This window comes from Crocodylus siamensis, chromosome 12, assembly GCF_052110815.1.
Source record: "Crocodylus siamensis isolate JL-2025a chromosome 12, ASM5211081v1, whole genome shotgun sequence".
Taxonomy (NCBI): Eukaryota; Metazoa; Chordata; order Crocodylia; family Crocodylidae; genus Crocodylus; species Crocodylus siamensis.
In genome coordinates this window covers 31,985,227-32,010,454 of record NC_143406.1, presented here as the reverse complement: position 1 = coordinate 32,010,454, position 25,228 = coordinate 31,985,227, and the positions used below count along the sequence as shown (strand labels likewise).

General features: G+C 44.8%; 1 protein-coding gene across 1 annotated transcript in view; it reads left to right on the top strand.

The window, feature by feature from the left end:
- Positions 1–25,228, top strand: part of MRTFB (myocardin related transcription factor B) — a 220,742-nt gene that overhangs the window by 6,150 nt on the left and 189,364 nt on the right. Inside the window, exon 2 of the mRNA XM_090023893.1 lies at positions 14,494–14,624. The gene's annotated coding sequence lies outside the window, so the exon portion shown is untranslated. The remainder of the gene's footprint in view (positions 1–14,493; positions 14,625–25,228) is intronic.

The window sequence follows — 25,228 nt, the reverse complement described above, 5'->3', positions numbered from 1 at the left end:
AATTGAGGTGAAACTGACTGGCTTGTAATTCCCTGGGTCCTCCTTTCTCCCTTTCTTGAAGATAGGCACCACACTGGCCTTCTTCCAGTCTTCTGGTACCTCTCCTGAGTGCCATGAGTCCTCAAATAGCTTTGGCATTGGCCAACATCATCACATGACCTATTCTTTCAGCACTCTCGTGTATAGTTCATCTGGTCCTGCTGACTTGTAGATATCCAGCCTCCCTAGATGTTCTCCCACAAGATCTTTGCCAACTATGGGAAGGTGATCATCATGTATCCTTGATCATCATGTATCCTGTCAAGCAGGCTAGCACCTTTGGACTAGTGGAATACTGATGCAAAGTATTTGTTTAGGAGTTCAGTTTTCTCCTGAGTGGCGGTTATCAGCTGTCCCATTGCATTTAGCAGGGGTCCTATGTTTTCCTTATTTATTTTCTGACTTCCTACATATCTAAAGAAGGACTTTTTATTGTCCTTGATTCCAGTTGCCAAATTGAATTTGGTTTCTACCTTTGCTTTTCTAATCTACTTCCTAAAGGTGTGGGCTATTGCTGTGTCCTCCATGCTAGTAATTCCTGACTTCCATCCCTTATAAGCTTTTCTTTTCAATTATAGGAGGTCCACAACTTCCCTATTGAGCCAAGGGGGTTTGCCAGCACTTTTGCTGCCTTTCTTTCAAAAGGGAATGGATTTCCTTTGTGCTCCAAGGATCACATCCTTGAGGAACAACCGTCTTCCATACCATGGTCCTGCAGGCCTTGCCAACCAATCTCCTAAACTTGTAGAAGTCAGCTTTCCTAAAATCAAGGATTTCTACCCTATTGACTGATTTCCCCATCTTATGGTGGATGGAGAAGGTGACCATCTCATGGTCACTGTCGCCTAGCTTCCCTTTTATCCACAGGCTGCTCACTAGTTTGTCCCCTTTGGCAGAACCAAGTCCAGGAGTTCCTTACCCCAGTAGGCCCATAGACTTCCTGAGTCGGGTATAGCTCTTCAATGCAAGTGAGGAAGCTTTGAGAACAATCAGATCTTACTGAACGCTCGTCCCATGAAACGTCTGGGTAGTTCAAATTGCCTATGACTATTGTGCTCCGAGAGTGTGCAGCCTCTACCAGTTCTCTAGAGAATTCCTGATCTAGCTCTGCCTCCTGGTTTGGAGGTCGGTAGTAAACTCCTACAGTCAAATCTGCTTCTCTGTGCTTACCCCATATCTCGACCCAGAGGGTCTCAAGTCACTATTCTTTAATGCCAGTCTCTGCTTCTAGGGAGGTATATTGCTCCTTCACATAGAAAGCAACTCCCCAACCCTTCTTTCCAACATGATCCCCGCTATGCAAGGTGTAACCCTCTATACCTGCGGCCCAATCATGGGTGGAGTCCCGCCAGGTCTCCGTTATCCCTCTGAGATCATATTGATCATTGGTTAGCAGGAGGGCCAATTCCTCTTGCTTCTTCCCCATGCTCCTGACGTTTTTGAACAGGCAACTACGCCTGCCATTGGAGGCCCTAGGCTTCCTGTGCTGCAGAAAATCCTGTCCTTTGGCTGATGTCTGAGTATACTTCCTATTGTTCCCTTGTTTGCTGGTTCCATGGTTGTCATTTTCTGGGCTTGTACCAGTAATTGACTGCCCATCCCCCACTGATCTCAGTTAAAAGCCCTAGCCAAGAGGTCCACCATTCTAGCCAAGAAAATCTCCTTCCCCTTCAACATGAGATGGATGCCATGTCTTCCCAACAGGCTGTGGTCTCTGAAGTGTGCTGTGGTTGAAGAAGCCAAAGCTAGCATGGTGGCACTAGCACCGGAGTCTTCTGTTTGCTTCTTCTATGTATCTGTCCCTTCTGTACCTGTGACCCATAACTGGGAGGACCAAGGAGAAAACTACCGTGACCCTGACCCCTTAAGCCCAGCCCCAAGAGCCCTAGAGTCACTCATGACTCTCCCTTTCTCCTCTGTTCCTCTCTCCATCACCTTTACCTCTGCTTCTATAGTTGTTGCTACTTCTGCTGTTGCTCTCATCTTCTCAGTCATCTTTCTTCTCTGTTACTCTTTTTTTCCACTCTCCATCTGTCTTTAGTCTTTCTTTTCTGTGCTTCATTTCACTTTCCAGCTCCTGTTGCTTGCCACCACTGCCATTGTCTTGAACTTTGGGTTTACCTATTCCACTCCTTACATTCTGATCCGTATCTTTTTTCTTTGGGTATTGATCAGGTTTTCACCTGATCATTTAATCTTGGCCCAAGAGGCTAAGAAAATGCTGATGGGAACTGATGTTTTTATGGGTTTTTTTTTTTTAAAACAACAAAAAATGTCAGGTGTTTATTCCACAGGGAACTGGCACCAGGCCAGGCCGGCATGAGGGGGGACAGAGCCAGTCAGTACCCTCCCATTGATGCCCAAAATGCTACATTTGATCATGGCCAAAGAGGCCGAGATGCTGATGGGAGCATACCAGAATTTTTTTTTTAATGTAAAATTTTTCATGTTCCAAGCCAAATCAGCCAAATCAATTCAAAATATGTGAGTCATTCAAGAACCATATGTAGCCCTACTACCAGCAAACATCCTCCACCCCTCTCTGGGGCTTCAGATGTTTCCAAATCATTTGGCAGACATCCTATGTGCAGGCCCAACCCTGAAGAATTGGAGTTCAGATGCCCTTGGGTTTCCCATTTCCATAAAGTGGGCATAAAGTCAAGATCTTCCCACAGGAAATGAACTTGGGAGGTTAATTATATATTACCTCTGTGGGTACTTCCCTATTTCAGAAAAGCAATTATCCCTAGTGACTAGGAAAGTTGCCTTAGTGGTCACAGTATTTCCTCTGCCAGGGAACCTACCAAAAGGATAGGTTAGAGCAGCCCGTCTGAATAAAGCAGAGGGTAGTGCCCATCGTGGGCACTCCCCCTCAGCACCCATTCTTTTTCAAGTCATTGTGAGCCACTACATTGCATACTTTGTTACTACTTCTTCATTCCCACAACTGAGCTGCACCTTTCTTTCCCATTTCCAGTGAGTTCTGTTTCTTCATGAGCCTTAAATATCTAGCAAGCATCACCAAACTGGGCCCCAAGCAATTCATCCAGAATCCTTCTGTCACCTCCTCTCTCAGCCTGTTGCATATGATTATGCAAGGAGGACCCAAGCCAGGTTGTCCTGTGCCTCATCTGCATATAAATTTTTGGAGGATCCCAAGACTCAAGACAAGAACTCCCTGTTTCCAGTCATGACTTTGGGGCCAATTAGCACATGGATGCTTAGTGGTGGGTATCTCAAGTACACATAAATATTGAGTAGGCCTGAGCTGTGTAGTCACCATTGCTTGAAATGCTGTTGACTCTGCATTTAACTTTACGGTAAACCATGAACCTGTTAGTTTTAAAGAAATGTCATGCATGGTTTATTTTACACGTAAGTAAATTAAAAAGCACTGCTTAAAAGTGTGTTTATGGAGTACCTGTGCTAAAACATGCAGCAGTTTCAAAAAGGCAAGATGCACTGATTCTGGATGAACTAAGTCTATGCATACCTGTAGTAATTTGCCTACATGCAAATTACTACAGTTATGTCTATTTCAAGATCAGTGTTTTCAAATTTGCCCCTTACTTCCATGTGCTTAGGAAGAGCAGGATCTGACAGTCAGGAGAGGAGGAAGGAGCTATAGGGGAAAGAAATTGGGCATGGGGGAGAGGTAGGGAGCAGAGGGCAAGTAGGTAAGCCACACAGATTTATTTTCCCTGCTGTAGTAGTGGCCTAGAAACATATTCAAGGCAAACCTCCAATAATAAGATTCTGTACCTGAAAAATTATAATAAATGTAAACATTTTTATATATAGAATCTACTTACTGATACACTGTTCAATACAGTAACAAGTTTCATGAAGCCTCCAAAACATGTGTAGCTCATTTGCATTGCCAGTTCTCCAGGAGGATCATTTGGGTTTCTGTTGCTTTTCCTGGGAATATGAATTATTAACTGCAAGAGGTGTTACTGAATCTGGTTTTCTTATAGAATCATAGAAAATAGGGGCTGGAAGGCACCTCAGGAGATCATCTAGTCCAACCTCCTGCTCAGTGCAGGACCGTCCCCGAGTAGATCATTGCAGCCAGGGCTTTATCAAATCAAGCTAAACCTCCAAGGATGGAGAGTACACTCTGGGTAACCCATTCCAGTGCTTCACCACCCTCCTGGTAAGAAAGTTTTTTCTAATGTTCACCAGAGCTCCCCAAGCGATAACAAGGTCAAACAGACATAAACTCCAGGAAGGCCGATTTAGACTAGACATAAGAAAAAAGTTCTCTACGGTACATGTGTCCAGGGTCTGGAACAAACTCACCCCAGAGGTGGTGCAAGCACCTACTCTGGACTCTTTCAAAAAAACAAGTGGATATATTTCTTGCTGGAGTCACTTGATCCCAGCTGACTTCCCGCCTATTGGGGGAAGGGAGGTGTTGCACCTGATGATCTCATGAGGTCCCTTCCAGCCCATAATGTCTATGAAATCTATAGTATCCAACCTAAACCTCCCATACTCCAACTTGAGATACCTCCCATACTAGCTCCTTGTTCTGTCATCTGTCTATCTTCTTTGGAACCACCCTTCAGGTAGTCAAAGGCTGCTCTCAAATCCCACCTAAGTTTTCTGTTCTGCAGATTAAATAAGACCAGTTCCCTCAGCCTCTCTCATAAGTCATGTGCCTCAATCCCCTAACCATTTTTGTTGCCCTCCAATGGAATCTCCTCAACTTCTCCACATACTTTGTGCAGAGGCGGGGGCCTTGATTCCTTGATCTGCTGGCAATACTCCTAACAGTGCAGCCCAGTATGCCTTTAGCCTTCTCAGAAACAAAGGTACACTGTTGACTCATCCAGCTTATTGTCCACTGTAACCCCCGGGTCCTTTTCTACAGAGCTGTTGCTTAGCCTGTTGGCCCCAATCCAGTATGGGTGCATGGGATTCTTCTGTCCTAAGTGCAGGACTTTGCACTTCCTTTATTGAATTTTGTAAGATTTCTTTTGGCCCAATCCTCTAATTTTTCTAAGTCACTCTTAATCCTAGCCCTACCCTCCATATCTACTACTCCTCCCAGCTTGGAGTCATCCATGAACTTGCTTAGAATGCAATCCATCCCATCTTGCAGATTGTTAATGAAGATTAAACAAAATCAGCCCCAGGACCAACCCCTGGGGCATTCCACTTAATATTAGCTACCAACTAGACCTCAAGCCACAGACCACTACCCATTGAGCTTAACAATCCAGCCAGCTTTCTATCCATCTTACAGTCCATTCATCCAACCCATACTTTCTTAGCTTCCTTGCAAGAATACTGTGGAGGAACATATCAAAAGCCTTGCTAAAGTCAACATATATCACGCCCAGTGCTTTCCCTGCATCCACAGAGCCTGTCATCTCATCATAGAAGGCAATCAGGTTGGACAAGCATGACTTGAGTCCATGCTGATTGTTCCTAATCACTTTCTTCTCCTCCATGTGCTTAGAAATGGATTACTTGAGACCTGCTTCATTATTTTTCTAGAAACTGAGGTGAGGCTGACTGGTCTATAGTTCCCTAGCTCCTTCGTTTTCCATTTTTTAAAAATAGGCATCTCTCTTGGTCCTGGTGAGTTTTTAAAGATAATGGCCAGTGGCTCTGTGATCACATGAGCCAACTGCCTCAGTACCCTCAGATAAATTGCATCCAGCTCCATGGACTTGTACATGCCTAGCTTTTCTAAATGTCCCTAACCTGTTTCTTCATTACTGAGGGATGTTCACCTCCTCCCGTAACTGTGCTGCTCTGTGCAGTAGTCTGACAGCTGACCTTGTCTATGAAGATCGAGCAAAAAAAGGCATTGAGTACTTCAGCCTTTTCCTCATCATCTGTCACTAGTTTGTCTCCCCCATTCAGTATGGAACCCACATTTTCCCTAGCCTTCCACTTGTTGCTAACGTACTTGTAGAAACACTTCTTGTTACACATCATATCCCTTGCTAGCTGCAACTCCAATTGCACTTGGGCCTTCCTGATTTCATCCCTGCATGCCCGAGCAATATTTTTATATTCCTCCCTAGTCTTCTGCCTAAGCTTCCACTTCTTGTAAGCTTCCTTTTTTTGTTTGAGCTCACTGAAGAGTTCTTTGCTAAGCCAAGCTGGTTACCTGCCCTATTTGCTATTCTTCCTGCACATCAGGACGGTTTGTCCCTGCACCCTCAGTAAAGTTTTTTTTAAAGTACAGCCAGTTTTCCTGGACTCCTCCTTCTCAGACTGGCCTCTCAGGGGATCCTGCCCATCAGTTTCCTGAGGGGAGTCAAAGCCTGCTTTTCTGAAGTCCTGGGTCCATACTCTGCTGCTCTTCTTTCTTCCATTTGTCAGGTTCCTGAACTCAATCATCTCATGGTCATTGCTGCCCAAGTTGCCATCCACTTCTACATCCCATACCAATTCTTCCCTGTTTGTGAGAAGTAGGTCAAGAAGTGCATGGCCTGTGGTTGGTCTCTCCAACACGTTTACCAAGAAGTTTTCTCCAATGCTCTCCAAAAGTTTCCTGGATTTCCTGACCACTGCTGTATTGCCCTACCAGCAGATGTCAGGGTGATTGAAGTCCCTCATAAGAACCAGAGCCTGTGATCGGGAAACTTCTGTCTGCTGTCTGAAGAAAGCCCCACCTATTCCTGGTCTGGTAGTCTATAGCAGACACTCACCATGACATCCCCTTGTTGCTTTCCCCTATAACCTTAAGCCTGTTGAAAGACTTGGGGTTATCTCCAGTTTCATATTGGAGCTCTGAGCAATCATATGGCTCTTTTACATACAGCACAACTGTACTCTTCCTCCTCTTCTCCCCACCTATCCTTCCTGAACAGTTTGTACCCATCCTTGACAGTACTCTAGTCATGCAAGCTATTCCACCAAATGTGTAATTCCAATCATGTCATAGCTTCTTGATTCTGTGAGGACTTTCAGTTCTTCCTGCTTGTTTCCGAGGGTCCATGTATTCATGCACAGACCTGAGGTAGCTAGCCAATTGCACCACTTTGTCAGGAAGAGTGAGGCAGCCTCTGTAACAGAGACCCCAGGGCTCTCTGTTCCTTTAAGGAAGAAGCAGCTCAGCAAGGAGGCACTGCAAGCCAGGCAAGGGGCAGCTGCTGCAGGTTGTCATGGCTACAGGGCAATTAAGCCAATTAGCAGATACCTGCAGGCAGCCCAGGAAGTCTGCTAACTGGAAGGGGGCAGGGCCCTGGGAGGATATAAGCCTGGGGCTTCGGCTGGCAAGCCAATCTAACACTGCCAGATGCAGGGTTAGGAGCTCATGCCCAGGGGAGCTACCCAGGGATGCTACACCAAGTGCTTTGCTGACTCCAGGAACAGTGACCCTCAAGGAGTTCCAGGCAGCCCAGGCTGGGAGGTGTGCCAGCACAAGGGGTGAGGGAAAGTTTTCCCTCTCAAAGAGGCAGAGGGAAGAGCCCCCTCTTATGCACAGGGGCTTATTGTTTATGTTGTAGTTTATACCAGCAATTTGGGTTGGGACTGTAGGGGCAGTATACCGAGGCCCCATTAGTGCCAAGGGGGCATGCAATCACCTTGGCCCTTCAAGGCCCAAGTGACTACAGAGCCCAGAGCGGGTATAGTGTAAGGCCAGAGAGCCAGGCAGGGACCAGGGACCCATCGCCCAAAGGGGACAAAGCAGAGCTGGTGCCTCAAAGCCAGGTCCAATACAGTGGACCTAGGCTAGAAGGCCTAGCTAGAATAAAGGGGTAGAGGCTGAGGAGGCCAAAGCTCTAACAAGGGAACAACATTATGGTAACACCTGCGAGGCTTGGGGCATGGTGTAGGGGAGGACTGAAGCTAATCAATTAACCCATAAGGCTTGAGGTGCCCTGCAGCAGTACACGTAGAGAAAAAAGCCCAGTGATGGGCCTTGAACCATGAAGGCCCAGCAAGGAGCCTGGGGATTAGTAAGAATCAGTAGGGTGCTGGGGAACCCTAGTCTGGGGTTCAGTTGAACTGAGGTCATGTGAAAGCCAGTGGGCAGCCTCCCCATTACTACTATTACTACATCAAGGTGTGGCAGATGAGAAGGAAAGGCACTCTAGAGAGTGGGGCAGAGTGGGACATGATCAAGAAGCCACCAGGGGCCAGCCCTGGGAATCTAATGTGCTACACTGGTACAATGGCCAGAATAGTTGTCTGTGAAGGAGAGAGAGAGAGGGAGCCTATGGGCCAAGTGAGGCACTGGCAGGAAACAGATATTGCTCCATGTCTAACAGTGAGGTTGTAGGGAGATGAAAAAAGCAGAGATGGCTGCAGAAATGGAGCAGGTAGTACAGTTATTTATCAAGCAGAAGATTGCTGCAACTTAGCAGGCCTAAAAGCAAAATGAGTGAATTGGAGAGGTGGTCTGCTTACAGTTTCAGCAGCCTGGAACCCAGATGGCAGCCAGTCAAGATTGGCTGAAACAGATAGGGCAGATGTTCCAGCATGTAAAAGAGGACATAAGAAAACTCAAGCTGCAAAGCACAGAAGCCCAACAATTATGGATAGTGGTGCAACAGAGACTGTCAGAGCACCTATCCATCAAGGGGTTCAAGCACTTCAGTGACAGAAGCAAGGCAGTGCTGGAGGCTGATCACATAGAGAGGCTGGATCATGAACTTTTAAAGGCACAGATCTTTGCAGACGAGGTGGGTGGACAAGGAGACCACCTACAATGGGAACTAGCTGTAAAGCACTAAGCCCATGAGCTAGCTGAGGTGGAAGTAGCTTCCTTGAGTAGCAGATACTGGCAGAGGGTAAAGAGAATAAAAGTAAAGAGCTGAGATGTTTGTTGGCAGTCAAGACTGAGAGCCACAAAGAAATAAACCAGCTGATAGTGGCAGAGGCAGAGAGAAGCCAAGAGGGGGAGACAAAGCTATTAGCACTCCAAGATCAAGTGGATGCTGTTGCCTCTCAGGCTGGGAGGATGGACTCAGCCTCAAAAACCAGGAACTCTGACAACCCTAGGGAAGAGAAAAAACAGAAGGCCAAGGTAGCAGCCCTGAAGAAACAGCCTGAGGTGCAAAATACGTGTCAGCAGGTACTGCAGGAAGAGATGCAGGACACTCAAGGAAGGTATGTACAGGGTAAGCAGCTCTTGTGTATGCTACAAAACCTCTTCAGTTCCCATGCCTTGGTGCAGGAGCTGATATCCACTGAGTATTTATATCGAGGTGAGCAAACAGCTTGGCAGAAAGAACTCTTGAGAGCTAACCAGGAGTTGGCTGAAGCCCATGCACAGAGGGAGCACTTGCAGGCAGAGAAGGCCAGTTGTGAGGAATAACTTGTGGCGCTCCATCAAATCAATGTTGAGCCGACCAGTGAAAACCAGCAGCTGGGACAAAATTAGGCCTAGAGCAGCAGAGGTGCAATACCAGACTTTACCACCTACAGGAAGAAATCACACATGAATTAAGAGGCCTTGCATCACAGCTGGGAGAGCGGCATCCTGCAAGCAGGCAGGACATAAAGGATGTGATAAAAGAGCTGGTGAAAGTAACCGGCTGGTGCAGGAAGGCCAGAGTGGTGTCCTGTAGGGCCAGGCCAACTCTCAGGATCTCAAAATTGCACTGTTAGATGAGAGGGTGTGACACAATTGCACAGATATACACACACAAAAATCAATTAAGGGCATACACACACACTACCAACTCAGGCAGGTACACACTATACACACCAAAAATTAGACAAAAATCAGTAGTCAATAACCACACATCCAATACACATACATGGATTACTAATTTGTATACCGTGCACACGATGATATATATATTTGTCATTCATACCACACACCTACACATACAAACAGGTGAGTTCCACAGGGTGGTGTGGTGTGTATGTGTGTGCTTGGGGTACTTGGGGTACCTAGGGTGCTTGGTGACTGTGGGAGGGGGAATCAAGGGTCAAAGATTTCCAGAAGGAAGGAGATGGATGGGGTTAAGATGAGAGAGGGAAAAATATGAAAGTGAAAGTACCAGGGGCTGGGATTAGAACCAGCAGACTGGAGGGGAAGCTGGGATTACTTTAGGTCAATTGCCCCAGAGTTACTCAGGATCACTGGGGTTTGGGGTGGAAGCAAAAGGAAAAATCCAGTGGCAAGGAAGACAGCCAGGAAACAGAGAGGCAGAAAGCTGAGAGATTGGGCCAGGAAACAGGGAGGCAGAAAACTGGGAGATCAAGGAGGAGGGTTGGAAGGTCAATAAGACAAAAACCCAACTTGGGGTTTCAAAATAACAGGTTTATTAAACAGACACCTCACTACAGCTCCACGAAGTTATTGGTTCCTACACACACACAAGCACTCACATACACACCCACACAATGGTAGCAAGAAAGAAAAAGGCTTAGTGGAGGGATTGAAGTCAAGGTGTGTAGGGACAGAGTCCAGGTCCTTTGCTTGGGGAAGGATGATGGATGATGGCTACCTATCCTGGGCTGTGAGTTGATCCTTGATGGAGAAGACCCCAACTGGCCAGCAAGGTGTTGTCCAGAGGGGTTGCCAGCAGGGCCTCTGGGTGGATAGATGGTGTGGCACGGTGATAGTCCAGATGGAGAGTGCATCCCACTGGCTCTGTCTTCACTGCTCCTTTTTATAGGGGCAGATCTTCTATGACCCTAGTGGCAGGGGCATGCCCAGGCAAGGGTCAGCCCTGGTGTACTGAGCATGTGCACTCCAGGCAAGGACATGCAGTTCCAGGTGTTGGTGTTGCAATAATGGGTTGGCTGATTTCTGTATTGTCTTTGTCTTTCAAATGCTGGGTTTCTCTTCTGTTCCTGGGTGAGTCAATGGAAGGCAATGGTCTAGTCATTAAGTTGATTATTCAGTAGAAGCCTGCTACCATTGTATCTCAGGCACCCTCATTCATCCCCATTCATTCAGGAACCAATTTACAAGAGACTAGTTAGATATGAGTCATAGGTTACACCCGGGCAGAGGACACAAGATAGAGGCTTGACATACAAAATGGAAACTTGACATAATTTGCTATTACTTATGCTAACTTACACATGTAAACCTAAATCATAGAAGTATCAATAGAAAAAACAGTAAAAATCAGCAAAACAGTAATCACACAGTAAGAATCAATATAAGCATAATAATTATACAATATAAATCAGTGGATCAAAGAAGGAGAGAAGGAAAAAACTTGCTACAAAAATGCTAAAGCTTATCCCATGTTTTAGCTCACTCTGTCTTAGCGTGCTCATACTTATCTATAGGGCATAAAGAGGGAGAGAAAAAGTCAGAAACAGCTGGGGAAGGGAAGGAATGCATTTCAAAAGAAAAAAAAAAGAAAAACCGGGTGGGGGGGTTGCTACAAGAGCAGCCAAGCAGAACAGAAATGAGCACTGCACTGAGGTGGCGGCCTTTCAGGGCCATATCCAGTGGGTAGAAGGAGGGCTGGAGAGGGCTCAGTCTGAGCTGGCCATGGCTCTGCAAAAGCTGAGTCAGGCACAGGGTACAAACAGAAAAAATGGAACAGAGATGGTGGGGGTGGAGGACAAAGACCCACAAAAGAATCTAAGAGGAGATGTGCCCCCACAAACCTGCACCCACAGAGGAAGACCACAGAAAGCTCCTAAAACCATGGTGGACAATGGAGATAGAAAGGCTACAGGAACCTGACTGCAGGCACGGCCCCGATCCGAAGGGTGGCCAAAAGAAGAGGGGGCAGGGGAAGTCTTTGGGATGACAGCTGTTGGAAGAAGAGGCCAATTCACCCCAAAGGGGAGTTGAGGGACCAGGGCATCCAGATGAAGCCCTAGAGAATGCCGAATAGGATCTAGAAGGGGAAACAGGTCCTGTTGTCCAGGCCCAAAGTGAGTCCAAACCCATTTTGGAGAATCAGGACTCTTTCCCCAAAGAAAAGAGCGCCCGTCAGAGAGTGAAACACCCAGCCCTCGGAAGTCCGAGTGAGCCCCTTGGAAATGCGTGGGGTGAGGGTTCTATGCGGTTTGTGGACAGTGGGCAGACCCCAGGAGCTGCATGAGGTGGGTGGGGTCTGCAAGCTGTGGCGTGTGGCCAAAAACATGGTGCACAGGCCGGTGCATGGAGTAGGATCTTTGGAACGCTTGGGCAGCTCAAATCCCCAACCGCTGGCACAAGGTTGGGAGCTCAATACAAGAGGTGCTGCACGGAGGGTCTGGGAGCGGGCTGAACCTGGTGCTGCAAAGGCAGTCGGGGCCTCCAATTCATACCAAAAGGTTGAGTCCAGGGAGCCAGAAGGTGCTTGGGCTACTGAGCCAGCATACAGTGCAAAGCCAGAGGCCCCAGAAGCTCTGCATAGCGGAGCCCTGTTCCAGGGGACAGGCACCCTTCGAAGCCCACTGCAAGAGAGAGAGCAGCTTGGCACAGAGGGCAAGGGCCACCCTCCAGACCTGGGAACCATGAGTTGCAGGGAAAAAAGGATTTCCACAGGGGAGGTAGAGTCCCCCCGGTTAGTTAAGGGCTCCTGAAAGTGGAGGTCCCACTGGGAGGTCCCCCCTGAAGTTACCAGCTTCCTTGAAGGGCTTGGGAAAAAGCTCGAGGGCATTGGGGTTTCCCCTCAGGATTAAGTTGATCTTTGAGGTTCTTGCGCTGCAGGTGGTGTGATATCATTCCTTACATTTTGTGAACTCTCATGTTTGTAAATTAGTAGATGAGCAGAGGCCTAGGGCATTGCTGGGACCCCCTGTTGCTATTATTTCACCTGTTGTTTATTTGTATTTATTTGTGGCTACTTTATTGTTCACCTAATTTATTATTCGCCTTATCTATAGTTTATTTGTTGGCTATTTATGTTTATTTTGGGGCTTATCTGTTTCAGATTAGATACTTACCTGTATATGGAGCACTGGTGTAAGGTTTTATAACATGTACCCAGAGGGTATTGTTTGTCTTATTTGTTTAGATATGTACTAATATCATATATATATATATATATATATATATGATATGTTTATATCCATGTTTTTTTTCCTTGTGAAAAGTTAATGTAAATAAATTTGTATATAGTTAAGTCCCCTGACTGTCCTGGCCTGGTTCTATAGGGATGGAGGGAAACTGAGCGGTCTGCAGTTCCCCCACAACACATCTGCCAGCTAACAATTCCCTTCAGTTGGAGAAGGGGAGTATATACCCAAGTATACCTGGGCTACATAGGGGCAAAGAAGACTTTGCTTCCAGAATGGAGGTGGAGATACTGTTGCAGGAACAAATTCCCTGAGGTATGAGAGAACCTGCAGAACAGCCTTACCTGGGTAGCCGGGGGGCTGGAGAAGTGCAAAGTTTGCCAGAGGTCCTGCTGGCTATAAGCAGAATGTGGCAGCCTATTCAAGAGCCATGGAAACAACTGGATCATGGCTGCCCCTGGGGACTCTGACGTGTTGCAGCCCCCACTGATGTCAACTACTCCTTATGCTTCCTCTAGGTCTCCCACTTCCTCATCTACCTCAGGGCTTTGATCTCCATCCCCCTGGTGAACCTAGTTTAAACCCCTCCTTATTAGGGTAGCAAGTCTGTTTGAAAAATGCTCTTCCTTCTCTTTATCAAGTGGATCCCATCTCTTCCTAGCAATCCTTCATCCCATAGTCAAAGAAGCCAGATCTCTGCTGGCAAGAGCACCTGTGCAACCATGCATTGATCTGCAGGATGCATCCACCCCTGCAAGAGCCCTTCCCTTGGACCAGAAGGACTGAGAAGAATATTGCCTGTGCACCTGTCCCTTTCATCCTTGCACCCAGAGCCCTGTAATCACTCTTGATCTGCTCAGGGTCACCCCTGGCAGTGTCGTGGATTCCCACATAGATGAACAGCATGGAGTAGTAGTCGGAGGGTTGGATGAGCCTTGGTAATCATTCCATACATCTCAGATCCAGGCTGCAGGCAAGCGGCAAACCTCCTGGGACAACAGGTCAAGCCAACAGATGGATCCCACTGTACCCCACAGAAGGGAGTCTCCAACCACCACCACCCATTGTTTCCTCTTTGTGGCAGAAGTCATGATCCTCCCCACCTTGGGGAATCCTGGCCTGGCCTCTTCCACCAATGAAATGTGCTCCTCCTCCTCTGTTGTTAGAGCTTCATGCTTTTTTAAAAAACACTGCTTCAGCTTAGGACGAAGTAAACCCCCATGTCGTGTACATGCATATCAGAACCCGATCCTTACCAGCGGCAGGAAGAGGAGAGTGAGCTGCTGGTGGGCAGAGTGGTCCCTGAGCTGCAGGGGAGGGCTGGTACTTCCCTCCATAGCAGTGGCTGGAATTAATGTGCAATATGCCGTCAAATGTGCAAACAGCAATGCCATTAAAGCATTGCAAAAGGCATTTAGCCTACTTTAAACCTGCTAAAAAGTGTCATCTACAAACAGCCTAGGTACTCTTATAGCACTTAAGAGATAACAATCTACTCATTAGAAGGCATATTAATGAATTAATTTCCAACAGATGTGTATTATTTGTTCTCCCTCACAGATGGGTAACCTGAAGAAATGAAAAGAAAGCTAACATGCCAAAGGTGACAGAGCAAGTTGTTGGCAAAGCCTGAAGCATAACCTAGATATTGACTCCTGTTCCTGTAAGCTATCTTTCTCCTCACTTGTAAGGTACTCTGCGTTATTACCAGTTTCTAGTCTAAATCTTTGACTTAATATAGATTTAGTTCTCCATCAGGCCCATGCCTTTTGGTAGGGCTTACTGAGATCAAAACAATTCCTACAGGTTTAAATTAGTATATCTCAAAGCAACATCAGGCCTACTTACGTTCTGATTCAATCCACACCTAATTAAAATGAATATATACTTCAGTGGATGTCTGGTTTAAATAAAGTATACATTATAACTGAGTAAGGACACAAACATTTGGCCCAATGAGGAAGAGAGAATGTAGTCATCTCTTAAATGCTGAAATGTTTTGTTTGATTATAAGATCATCTTCCAGAGCTGACACAGGGATTTTGATATGAAATGCCTCATTTTCAAATAAATATATCTCAAAGGGGCATGCAAGCCCTTAATTCTGACACTCAGATCAGCAGTTAGGTACATAAGGAAGCACTGTTTAAAAATATACCAAGATGCCAGATAAGGGGTCTGAACATTTTATAAGCAGTATTTAAAATAAACTGAAATACTAGTGAGAGCTCTCAGCAAACAACCAGTCAATGAAGGAGGAAAACTGCAGAGAAAGAATGGCTGTCTAACTCAGGGAGAGAAAGGCCACTCCTTTAAAAGAAGGGAGCTGGAATTTCTGTTGGTTCGTGTCATTCAGTTCTAACCAACAATTTGGGAATGAAATAACCAGAAAAACTTTACCACAACCATGCGCCTTCCCACTTAGCACAGCTTGTGAAGCAATATATAGCCAAATTTTAGCCAAACACCATATCCCACAAGTGCCACAGCCTGATATGGCCCCATGCGACTTTTTTCTTTTCCCTCAACTAAAGAAAACCTTGGAAGGAAGAAAATTTTGTGATGTGGACGTGATAAAACAAAACGTGACCGAGCAGCTTTTACTGATTCCACAAATTGCTTAACAGTTAACATTCGAACAATGGCAGAAATGTTGGGAGAAGTGTTTGGCTGCAGAAGGAGTATACTTTGAAGGAGATTAAGCTGAGCCCCCTGTAAATGTAAATATTTTCTTTCCTACAGCATCAGCCTTGATACTTTTTGAACAGCCCTCATATTTAAATATCAAAAAATCCTTGTGGCAGTCACTGTAAGTAAAAGAAAAAGGAAGACATGCGTGATATTTTGCATTAGAGAAAAGAAAAATCTTTTACAGTAGATTAGTATTCTGCTAGAGAAAGGCATCTGGCTTTCAGTATGGTTCTGCACCATTGCATGGGAAAGTGATATTTTAAGTGGGAAATGTCTGTAATCATAAGTATAGGACTCAGATGCAGCAAATCTAAAATTATTTTAATCTTAAAAACATGCTTTCATTTTAAAAGATACACATCTTTGGGTTCAAATAATGTGTGGGGGTTGCATGCGCTTCTAAAAAAGATACAGTCATGAGGAACAGCATTGCAAACCCAGCCATTGTTTCCACAGCAGCAGAGTTGTATTTTAGAGGGAGGTTTATGAGTTGAGTTAATGCTTCTTTGAGTTCTAAACCCTCCTCTTCTGAAAGCCACACAGGCCCTATGAATCTAACTGGATTTATCTATACTCCTGGCATAAACCAGCTGGCGGGCATGTCTAGGCCTTTTTTTACAACATTAATTTTGTCTTATTTGTAGCTGAAGTCAAAAGGGGCTAGAATTTGTCATTGTGTTAGTCATTATATTCTATGGAAAGGTGAATCTAATATAACACAAGAAGTTAACCAGATAAAAATCTGAAAGTTAGGAAACTTTCCAGTCTATTGTGCAATGCTGCATAATGCTGAATAGTGAAGAACGTTAGTCTACCTGGTTCACAGATTTACAGAAGTTTAGGGCTGGAAGGCAAGTTGTGAGATCATTAGATCTAACACCCCTGCTCTGGTTACCTATACACAGGTTTTTATTCTTGTATTTTTTAGAAATATCTCCCCAGCAATGTAAGTGAAACATTACTGGTAACGATGGAAACCTGAGTTATTACAGGAGGCTAAATAGGCTAAATTGCAAGAGGCAATCTACCTTCATTTCTAATAAAAGGTGACAACACAATAGAGCTATATTATATAAACAGTAACAAAGGCTATGCTCTTTTGCACATTTGCAGTTCTTGCTAATACATTTTATTACAAGTCAATCTTTCCCCATGTTCAAGCAGGCAATATACACTTGATCTGAGCTGGGAAGACTAGAGCTGTGCTTTCAAAATGTAAAATATTAATGGCAAATGAATAAATGCATTTTAACAATAAAAGAGAATATCAGAGAATTAAATATGTAAACACAGTACTGAATCCTCAGTAAGTGAAAACTGGTACAGCTCAGGATGTGGGTCATAATTATTTCAATCTTATAAAGGTAAACTATAGAAATAATACACTTGACAGAGTCAGGTGTTCCCAGCCTCCTTAAATTGCCTCTGAAGGTTTAAAGTGACCTCCATAAATGTCATCTGTCTATTGTACCTTTCAAAAACATCTTCTGTCATGGGAAGAGCAAAAAAAAGCTGTTTTGTATTGACATGGAAGAATCTTAGAGAGAGCTGATGGGGTTTAATTATACTTCATGTTAAAGTAGCATTCAACTGCTAGGTGATTTTCAAACCATAGAAAAAGGGACACATCCCTTGGTGGGAAGGAAATGCAATTTACAAAGTTGAAGCAAAGGTTGGGGCAATTGATGAAGCATAGACAGATTAACTGGGATGGGACTGTATATTTATGATTATAAGACTAATTGCTGGACATATCTATTCCTCTTTCCTTCTAAATTAGAAAATCTAAGTTCCTCCCTCCCATTTCATATGCTAACTGTACAAATGTCTGTTCTTGCTTAAGTATATGATTGTTTGTATTACAAATCTAGCAATTTGATTAGCATGATAGCATGGTTTATATTTCTTTTAAAGTTTTAGTTCACGAATAAATAATTTACAAATAAGTTGGACAATAATTGCTCATTTTAATATTTCATACCCTGAATGCTGAATTACCCATTTTAAATCAGTCACAGGCTATTATAATTACTCTTTCCAAACACACTATTTTGGGAATACTAAGTTGTTAGTTCTGAAATAAAGATTCCAGATCTGGAGCTCAATTTACTGGGGAAATCTTTTAGATATGTGAAATAAAGCTGTCCTCATTAATCTCTTTTGTTTTGTTTTCCCACGTTTTGAAAGGAAGATATGTAGGAAATGTTTTGGAGAAGTAGTTGATTGGTAGTGATGGAACCAACTGCGTAGTAAAGTGATTATCCATAGAAATGGCCAAGTGGTATGGCCCTTCCCAAAGCTCAAGCCAGGAGTGGCCTCCTTGGTACATCAGAGTGAATATGCACTATGCAGAGGAGGTGGAAGGAAACGGGTGAAGCCTCCTCTCTAGCCCTAGAGCTGATTCATAGCTACAATGATGGGTGTCAACCAGTTTATAGTTAGTTCTACATCCTTAGACCGTCTGGGCAGGGGACAAGGAGGGAATGGTTCTCAGAGATACCAGTTCAACTTCCCCAAGATAGAATGCAAATGAACCTTCTAATCCAGTGGTTTTCCGCCTTTTTGTAGACCCCTAAAATTTCAAATGGAGGTGCAGACCCCTTTGAATTGTAAGTGTGTGTATTCACATGCTTGTGATTGATCATAGTCGTCTTTTGCAGACTCCTTAACGTAGTCTGTGGACCCCCAGGGGTCCGCAGACCACATGTTGAAAGCCACTGTTCTAATGCATAATTAGCAATACATGAGAAATTATGCAGTCATCTTCTAAATTTCTCTATCTGTTGCTAAGCAGCATTCTTTAGTCACACGCCTTGATTTACAAAAGTAATAGCCGCCTCCACAGATTTTGCTATTTTTATATTTTTGAACAGTTGTTATGCCACGCTTATGTTATACCTATATTTTAAAATTATCTTTTGCATGATGAGATGAGCACTGGTATATCTGTATATCCCATGCAAAGAAGTTTCATATGTCATGAGCAGTGTGGGGCAGGACACCCTGACTTGGGCTTCCAACTTAGATGGTGAGACTCTACAACTCCCATTAACTAAGATTAATGCTCTGGATCCTACAGTGTTTGACTCTGCATTAGAAAGTAAACTTTTATCACAGGAACAAGAAAATCACATCTGGTCTAGTGCACTTGGCACGGATGGGAGTCGCCTGAAGAAAACCTCAACATTTTGCCCATGGTGATATTGAATTAGTTGATCAATTCTTTGCACTAATATAAAGCTGTTGTTCTAACAAAGGCATTCATTTTCTGTTCTGGGCACTCTGACAAAAGTTAAAATCTCAAACCATAGCCCCATGTAGCAAATTACACTGTACATTCAGTGAAATAGGATTTAGAGTTTAAAGGAAAGAGATGTTCTGGCACAGTGTTTTCATACACGTCTTCCACAAAAGACTGCATAGTCTATAGAGCAGTATTTCTTATAGCTGTGGAAGAAAGAAATCTCCTCAAGAGTTCAGAGAGATGTTTCACTGTTTCAGCAGTTCTGGACTCAGGAAATATCAGCTCTTTTGCCTTGCTTAACTCTTAGGACAAGCAAGGTTTTATTGGTGATATCAACTGCATAGTTGGGAGATGTTAGATAAGCTTTTAGGCACAAAATGTCCATCTTTGAATCATCTCCTAACTATGCAGTTAGTCCTATAAGAGATATAAAACCTTGCATGTGTCCTGGACCAGCACGGCTACAGCAATACTCCAGTCTTACCACAATTTAGACAATAACTGCCCACAACTGCCGAGTGCCAGGTATCTGGCAACCCCATCCCACATTCCCACAGCTGCAGAGTAGGGAGGCAAAAGGAGCATGCATGCACATTTAACTGGTTGCCACCTGGGGACACTGTGTGCTCTGCTGATTAGCCCTCCAGGTGGCCACGGCTTTTCTTGCTGCTGTCCCTGCTGGATCCTAATAAGGAAGACCACCCACCACCCCTTCCAATCCTTACAACTGCAACGGTAGAGTCTGGCTGTGAACACAGAGAAATGGGTGCAGTTATTACCCCAGAACCCTCTGTCAAGCCCTAGAAACCATCCCTACCCCCTCAGCTCTCTAGACAAGCGTCCTGTCACAAAAAACAAAACAAATCCCAGGAAACCTTCCCAAACAGCACTCACCCAACCTCAGCACCTCTAACTACAATTGGCCAAGTTCATGCACACATCACACTCACTCTCAGACACCATTTAGGTTATCCACCACTTGAGTAGCTAATCTATTGAACCAGTGGTTTACAGCCTGTGGTCCAGAGATCCCTGTGGGGTCACAGACTGTGTCTAAGGGGTCCTCAAGAAGTGACTATGATCAATCAAAAATATGTGAATGCTCACACTTACAATTCAAATGGGTCCACACTTCCATTTGAAATTTTTTAGGGGTCCACAAATGAAAAAAAGGTTGAAAACCACTGCACGATACAGCATCCAGACATTTTAGCACATATACACTAACCCAAGAATTGAGATGCACCAATACATTGGTCTGATATCAGATTGGCACTGATATAAACAAAATTTAATATATCAGAAATTGGCCATATCAGGCCAATAATTTGGCCAATAAATGGTCCATGCCTGCACACAGCCACAGCGCAGCACAGGCAGCGAGGAGCACAACCCGGCAGCGTGCAGAGCTGCTTCCAGCTGGGAAGTCTGGTGTGGTGGGAGGGGGGAGGGAAGGGGCTGGAGGGGCATATCAAGGCCCCTGCAGGGAGGAAGGCATGGGGCTGGGGCAGGAGCTGCCCAGCTGAGGTGCGGCAGGGCAGGTGTGGGACAGAGCGGCAGTTCATCCAGAGGGTGCAGGGATTGGGGGGTGAGCAGCTACTGCTGCCTCACACCACTTGACAGGGAGCCACTGATCCGGAGGCTTGTCCAGCACTTGTCTACTCATCTAGTGGCTCCTGCCATGACCAGGAAGGCATGGGGGGAGGGTGTGCCCTGGATCTGCATGGGGTGGGCTGGGGCCGGGGCTGTACCAAGTTCTTCCTGGTGGGATGGGGCTGCTCTGGGAGGGGACTACAGGGAGGGAGCCTGCAGCCACAAATTTGCTGCAACCCCTTTCCAGGGCAGCCCCGCCATGCCAGGAAGAGCTTGGCACAGCCCCAGCCCGAGCCTGCCCTGCACAGATCTGGGGGCACACCCTGCCATACCCTCCCAGGCAAGTGATGGGAGCAGCAGCAGGAGCCACCAGACAAGTGGGCAAGTGCCAGATGAGTCACCAGACTAGTAGCACCTGGCTGAGTGGCACACAGCAGTGGGAGCTGCTTCCCCCCTTGCCGTGCCCCCTGGATGAGCTGATGACACTCTGTCCTGCACTTGTTCCCCCCTATTTTCCCTGGGCAGCCCCAGCCCCTACCCCAGCCCACACTTCCGTCACCACGGGGGCCTTGATCTGCCCCCGCACGCCCCTTCTCTCTATGCTGCTGGGTTGGTATCAGAAATCAGATTGGTATCAGCCCATATGCCTCCTTAAAAATCGGCTATCAGTATCAGCCACAGAAATCTCTATCGGTGCACCCTTACCAAGAATCACAACACTTTCTCGTATGTGTGACACCTGTAGCCAGCCTCACATCTCTTTTGCTAGGCTGGGAGGAAGGAAAGAGTGCTGCTGTTCTGAGGGTAGGTGAAAACTGCTCTCTTTTCCCACCAAATGTGAAATAAATAGTTCAATAGAAAAGTGGTTACTGCAGTTGTAGCCCTTTGTTGGACTGGCACACAGGCTCCTAATGTTGACTTTCCCTTCCCTGCTGACTCCAAGGGTCTGCACAGCCAGAGTAGAAATGGGGCTTGCAGAAACAGGGGTAGGGACACAGCAGGCATAGCATAGGCACAAGTGGGCAGGTACATAGACAACACAGGCACAGTTGGATGGCATCACCAAGAGAACACAGCTGTAGATGAGCCAGACACTGGGGATCACCACTGAATTTCTAAAAGGAAAGAGACTGAAGAAATTGGGGCAAGAGGGAGAGAAAGTAAATGTGAGGAAAGAGGGAAGCAAGACTAGAAAAAGAAACAAGTGAGAGTGACATTTGAGAAGCATTTGTGAGGAACAAGGAAGTTATTAAGCGTTTCAGGAGGAAAAGGGAAGAAACTGGGATGGGGGTTACTGGGAGGTGTAATGGGAGGGGTATTTACCCCTTTCCTCCCCACCAAGTCTACTCCTGCCTGCCCCCTTGCTCCCTGAATATGGATTATGATCCTCTCTAGATGGTTCTCCACTCACTAGTGTAATTTCTCAGCTATGATAGGCCTTCAGTTCTCTTTTTCATTCGATAATAAGCAAATTTATTGATACACAGTGATAATAGAAAAAAATACAAACAAATGAAGCAATTCTATATATCTACCAATTCTACATCTGTCATCAGAGTCAAAGTACATCTGGCCAGGATGCAGGCTTCACTCTGAGGCTCTCTCTTAGGTGTCAGATGTCAGCATGCCATCTGACGTCTGATGCTGAGGCCCACACCCCCCCTCCAGTGGGATGGATGAGATGGGCTGTCCATAGTGACCTTGGGGATCCCTCCTGGGGGATGGGGACCCCTCTCAGGGACCCTCATTGGGAGAAGGACAGGGAGGAGGACCTAGCTGGCTGGGACTGTTCATTACTCTCAAGTCTCTGCTTTTGTATTCTCCTTCTCTTCCTGATGACTCTTGATGACTCTTCATCATGTGTGGTTATTGCTGATTGGTCTCTCTCTATGATCATCGTACTGAGCACATAACTCATCATATGCACACCTTTCCCAAAACAAGAATTTCAGGCCCTCCTCTTTGGCCTTGTGGACTGGTACCACTTCATCTCATGTTATGGAACAGTCTGGTACATGCCCCCACTTTCCCAGGCTATGTGTTCTTCTTTATTAGACAGCCTGTCTGCTTCTGAAGGCTGAGAAACTGTGTGAGAGAGATCCAGGCTCTTAAAAATCAATTAACCCCTGCTGCCCATCCTAAACGATTCTAATGCAGATCTACCTATCTATAAGCCAATTCCCAAAAATCAAACCTGTAAAATACTATTCTTAAGCCATCAGTACCATATGGCAGCAACTCTTCTTGGAAGAGGACAGCTAACTTGTTCATACAATTAGGCCTAAGACTATATTTTTGGGACAAGAAAATATCTTTGCATGCTTTTATACAATAGTGAACAAAGGAGGAGGTTAATTGCTGTTGAGGCCTCTGGATATGACAATAATATATGCATAATAACACATAATAATATGTGTCCTTTTGACTACATTTTCAAAGGCTTTTTAAAATATTGTTTTACAATGTGATGCGCTTTAAAAATAAGACAGAACTTCTGTGAGTCTGCAATATATAGTTCTAACAAACCCCCTATTTACATGACCCCTATAGGCTGATTCCGAATGCCAGTGGAGTCCCATGGTGGTTGGAACATTGCATACTGAATATAATGTTATGGGAGCCAGTGGCCTAAATGTTTTTAAGATGTCCTACATATTTTTAGTTTAGTGACCAAGAAGATATAGAGCCACGTGAAAAAGAACAAGCACAACCTCTACAACCTGCCTGAGGAAAGACAGGATTATAGAAATAGTCTCACATGCTGAATTTTTAAAAAATCTGATTTACAGAAATTCAGTTTTATAGCTGGGAATACATTTTCCTCAGTGCTTAAATATGGGAAGTTTTTTTCTAAGTGTTCTGTGTCAGACTTCAAGTATTATTTTACAGTTTCAAAAGATTATTCTAGCTATATATATCCTTACACCTCTACACAGCCAATATCTTTAATGATACAGTTCATCTAATGCGTGTTAATTATGGTTGGCAAGGTAACCAGTGAAATAAAAATTTGTCATTGAAACAGCATAAAACTAAATTGTGTTTTGAATAAAATACATTGGTTATTTGCATTTGATCACATAAGCATCAAGTACTTCTTGAGAAGATTACAAATGCATCTCACAAAGGTCAACATGTCATTTAATGAAAGTAAGGTAGTTTGAAAATGGAAACTAAAAGGATGCCTTTAACATTTCTCTTTTTAGGATAAGTTCATGTGGAATGGTGTTTAAGAATTCCATATGCAATGGTATTCTAGCAAGTTCATAATATGGATACCAAAAACTGCCACATATAAACAAGAAATAAGAGACGGGAATGAGTGTCAAATACATGGACATCATGAATAAATGTCTTTATAAAACCAGTAGTTGCAAATTATCATTATTAGTCCAATGTTTGTGTTGGCTATTGCTGGTAAATTACTAGCAAGACTATATACATGTGCATATGAATGGACACGTCTACACAAGACAGTTACAGTGGAGTTGACTAATTAGCTCCACAGTAAAATGTCACCATCTATATGTGTGGTGCTATTGGGACAGAGTAAAGTAATTAACTCCACTGTACTGAATGTGTAGGTGGTGACAGGACTGGCTGGGGCCTGTTGGCTAGCCCCACACTGTAGGACCCTCGTGTCAGCCGCATTAATTGCACATGCACACACAACCAGTGTGTAATTAATCTTTACTAACTGGCCTTTTTCTCTTATTTGGAAAGTGCTATAATTCAGAATAATATAGAAAGAAATTGTCTTCCTTACTTTTCACACTTTGGAAAGGAATGGGCTATTTTTCTGCAGGTATGAGCTTTTACTACTGTCCAGAAAAAAAGAATATGCTCAAACAGCAACATCCTTAGAACCTTTCAGTCAGAATCTGGCCCAGGGCACAAGCAATGTTTCAGTCCACATGGTAGTCTCTTTAACTATATTCAAGAGATCTTTCCATGCTCATTCTGCTAAAACTGTCTGCAGGTTTGAGAAAGATTAAAGCTTCCTCCCCACCCTGCCCTCTAATGCTTAGGTGATCCATCAGGCTAGCATGTTTGAGACTGGGTGCATCTACATGAGCAAGATATGGCAATGTAGCTCATTGCTACAGTGGTGTAACATCAGTGGGCACTAACTGTGACACTGCTGCTACTGTGCAGTAGCAATGAGCTACTGTGCAGTAGCTCAGTGCTTCCATGCAGAGTCAGAAACAATCCATGTGCCGCAGGGACAGCGCAGTGCCAGTGGGAACTACGCAGTCTTTTAGTACTTGCTAACACAAAGAAGTGATGTGACCAATATCGCATCTGGCCACTTTCAACTCCCAAGCATGAATGACTAGGTACCCATTGTAATCTAGGTCAACTATGGGGAGATGTCTTGCCTACCCCCAGTGGTATGCACACCACAGTTTGGGAACTCCTGGTCTAGTACAGAGGTGCTCAAACTGTTTAGATTTTGGGCACCACTTCATAAATTGTTAAAAATTTGATGACACCCCTGTTGAGAGCAGTTGAGGACTGTGAGGGCCAGTAAGAGCTACAGCAGGACTGGTCACTCCTACCTGCTTTAGGCTAATCTACCCATACATGAGGAGTAGGCCGGGTCTACCTGAAAGGGTCTTGCAGCAGCCTGGTTGAGAACCAAGGGTCTAGTATTTTGAAGATAGTTTGAAACACAGTAAAAGGTCTCAGAACTAGGTGAATGATTTTGCTAATGTTCATGTACAGTTTAAAATTAAATTATTTAAAAAAAACCCATCTGGGATTATG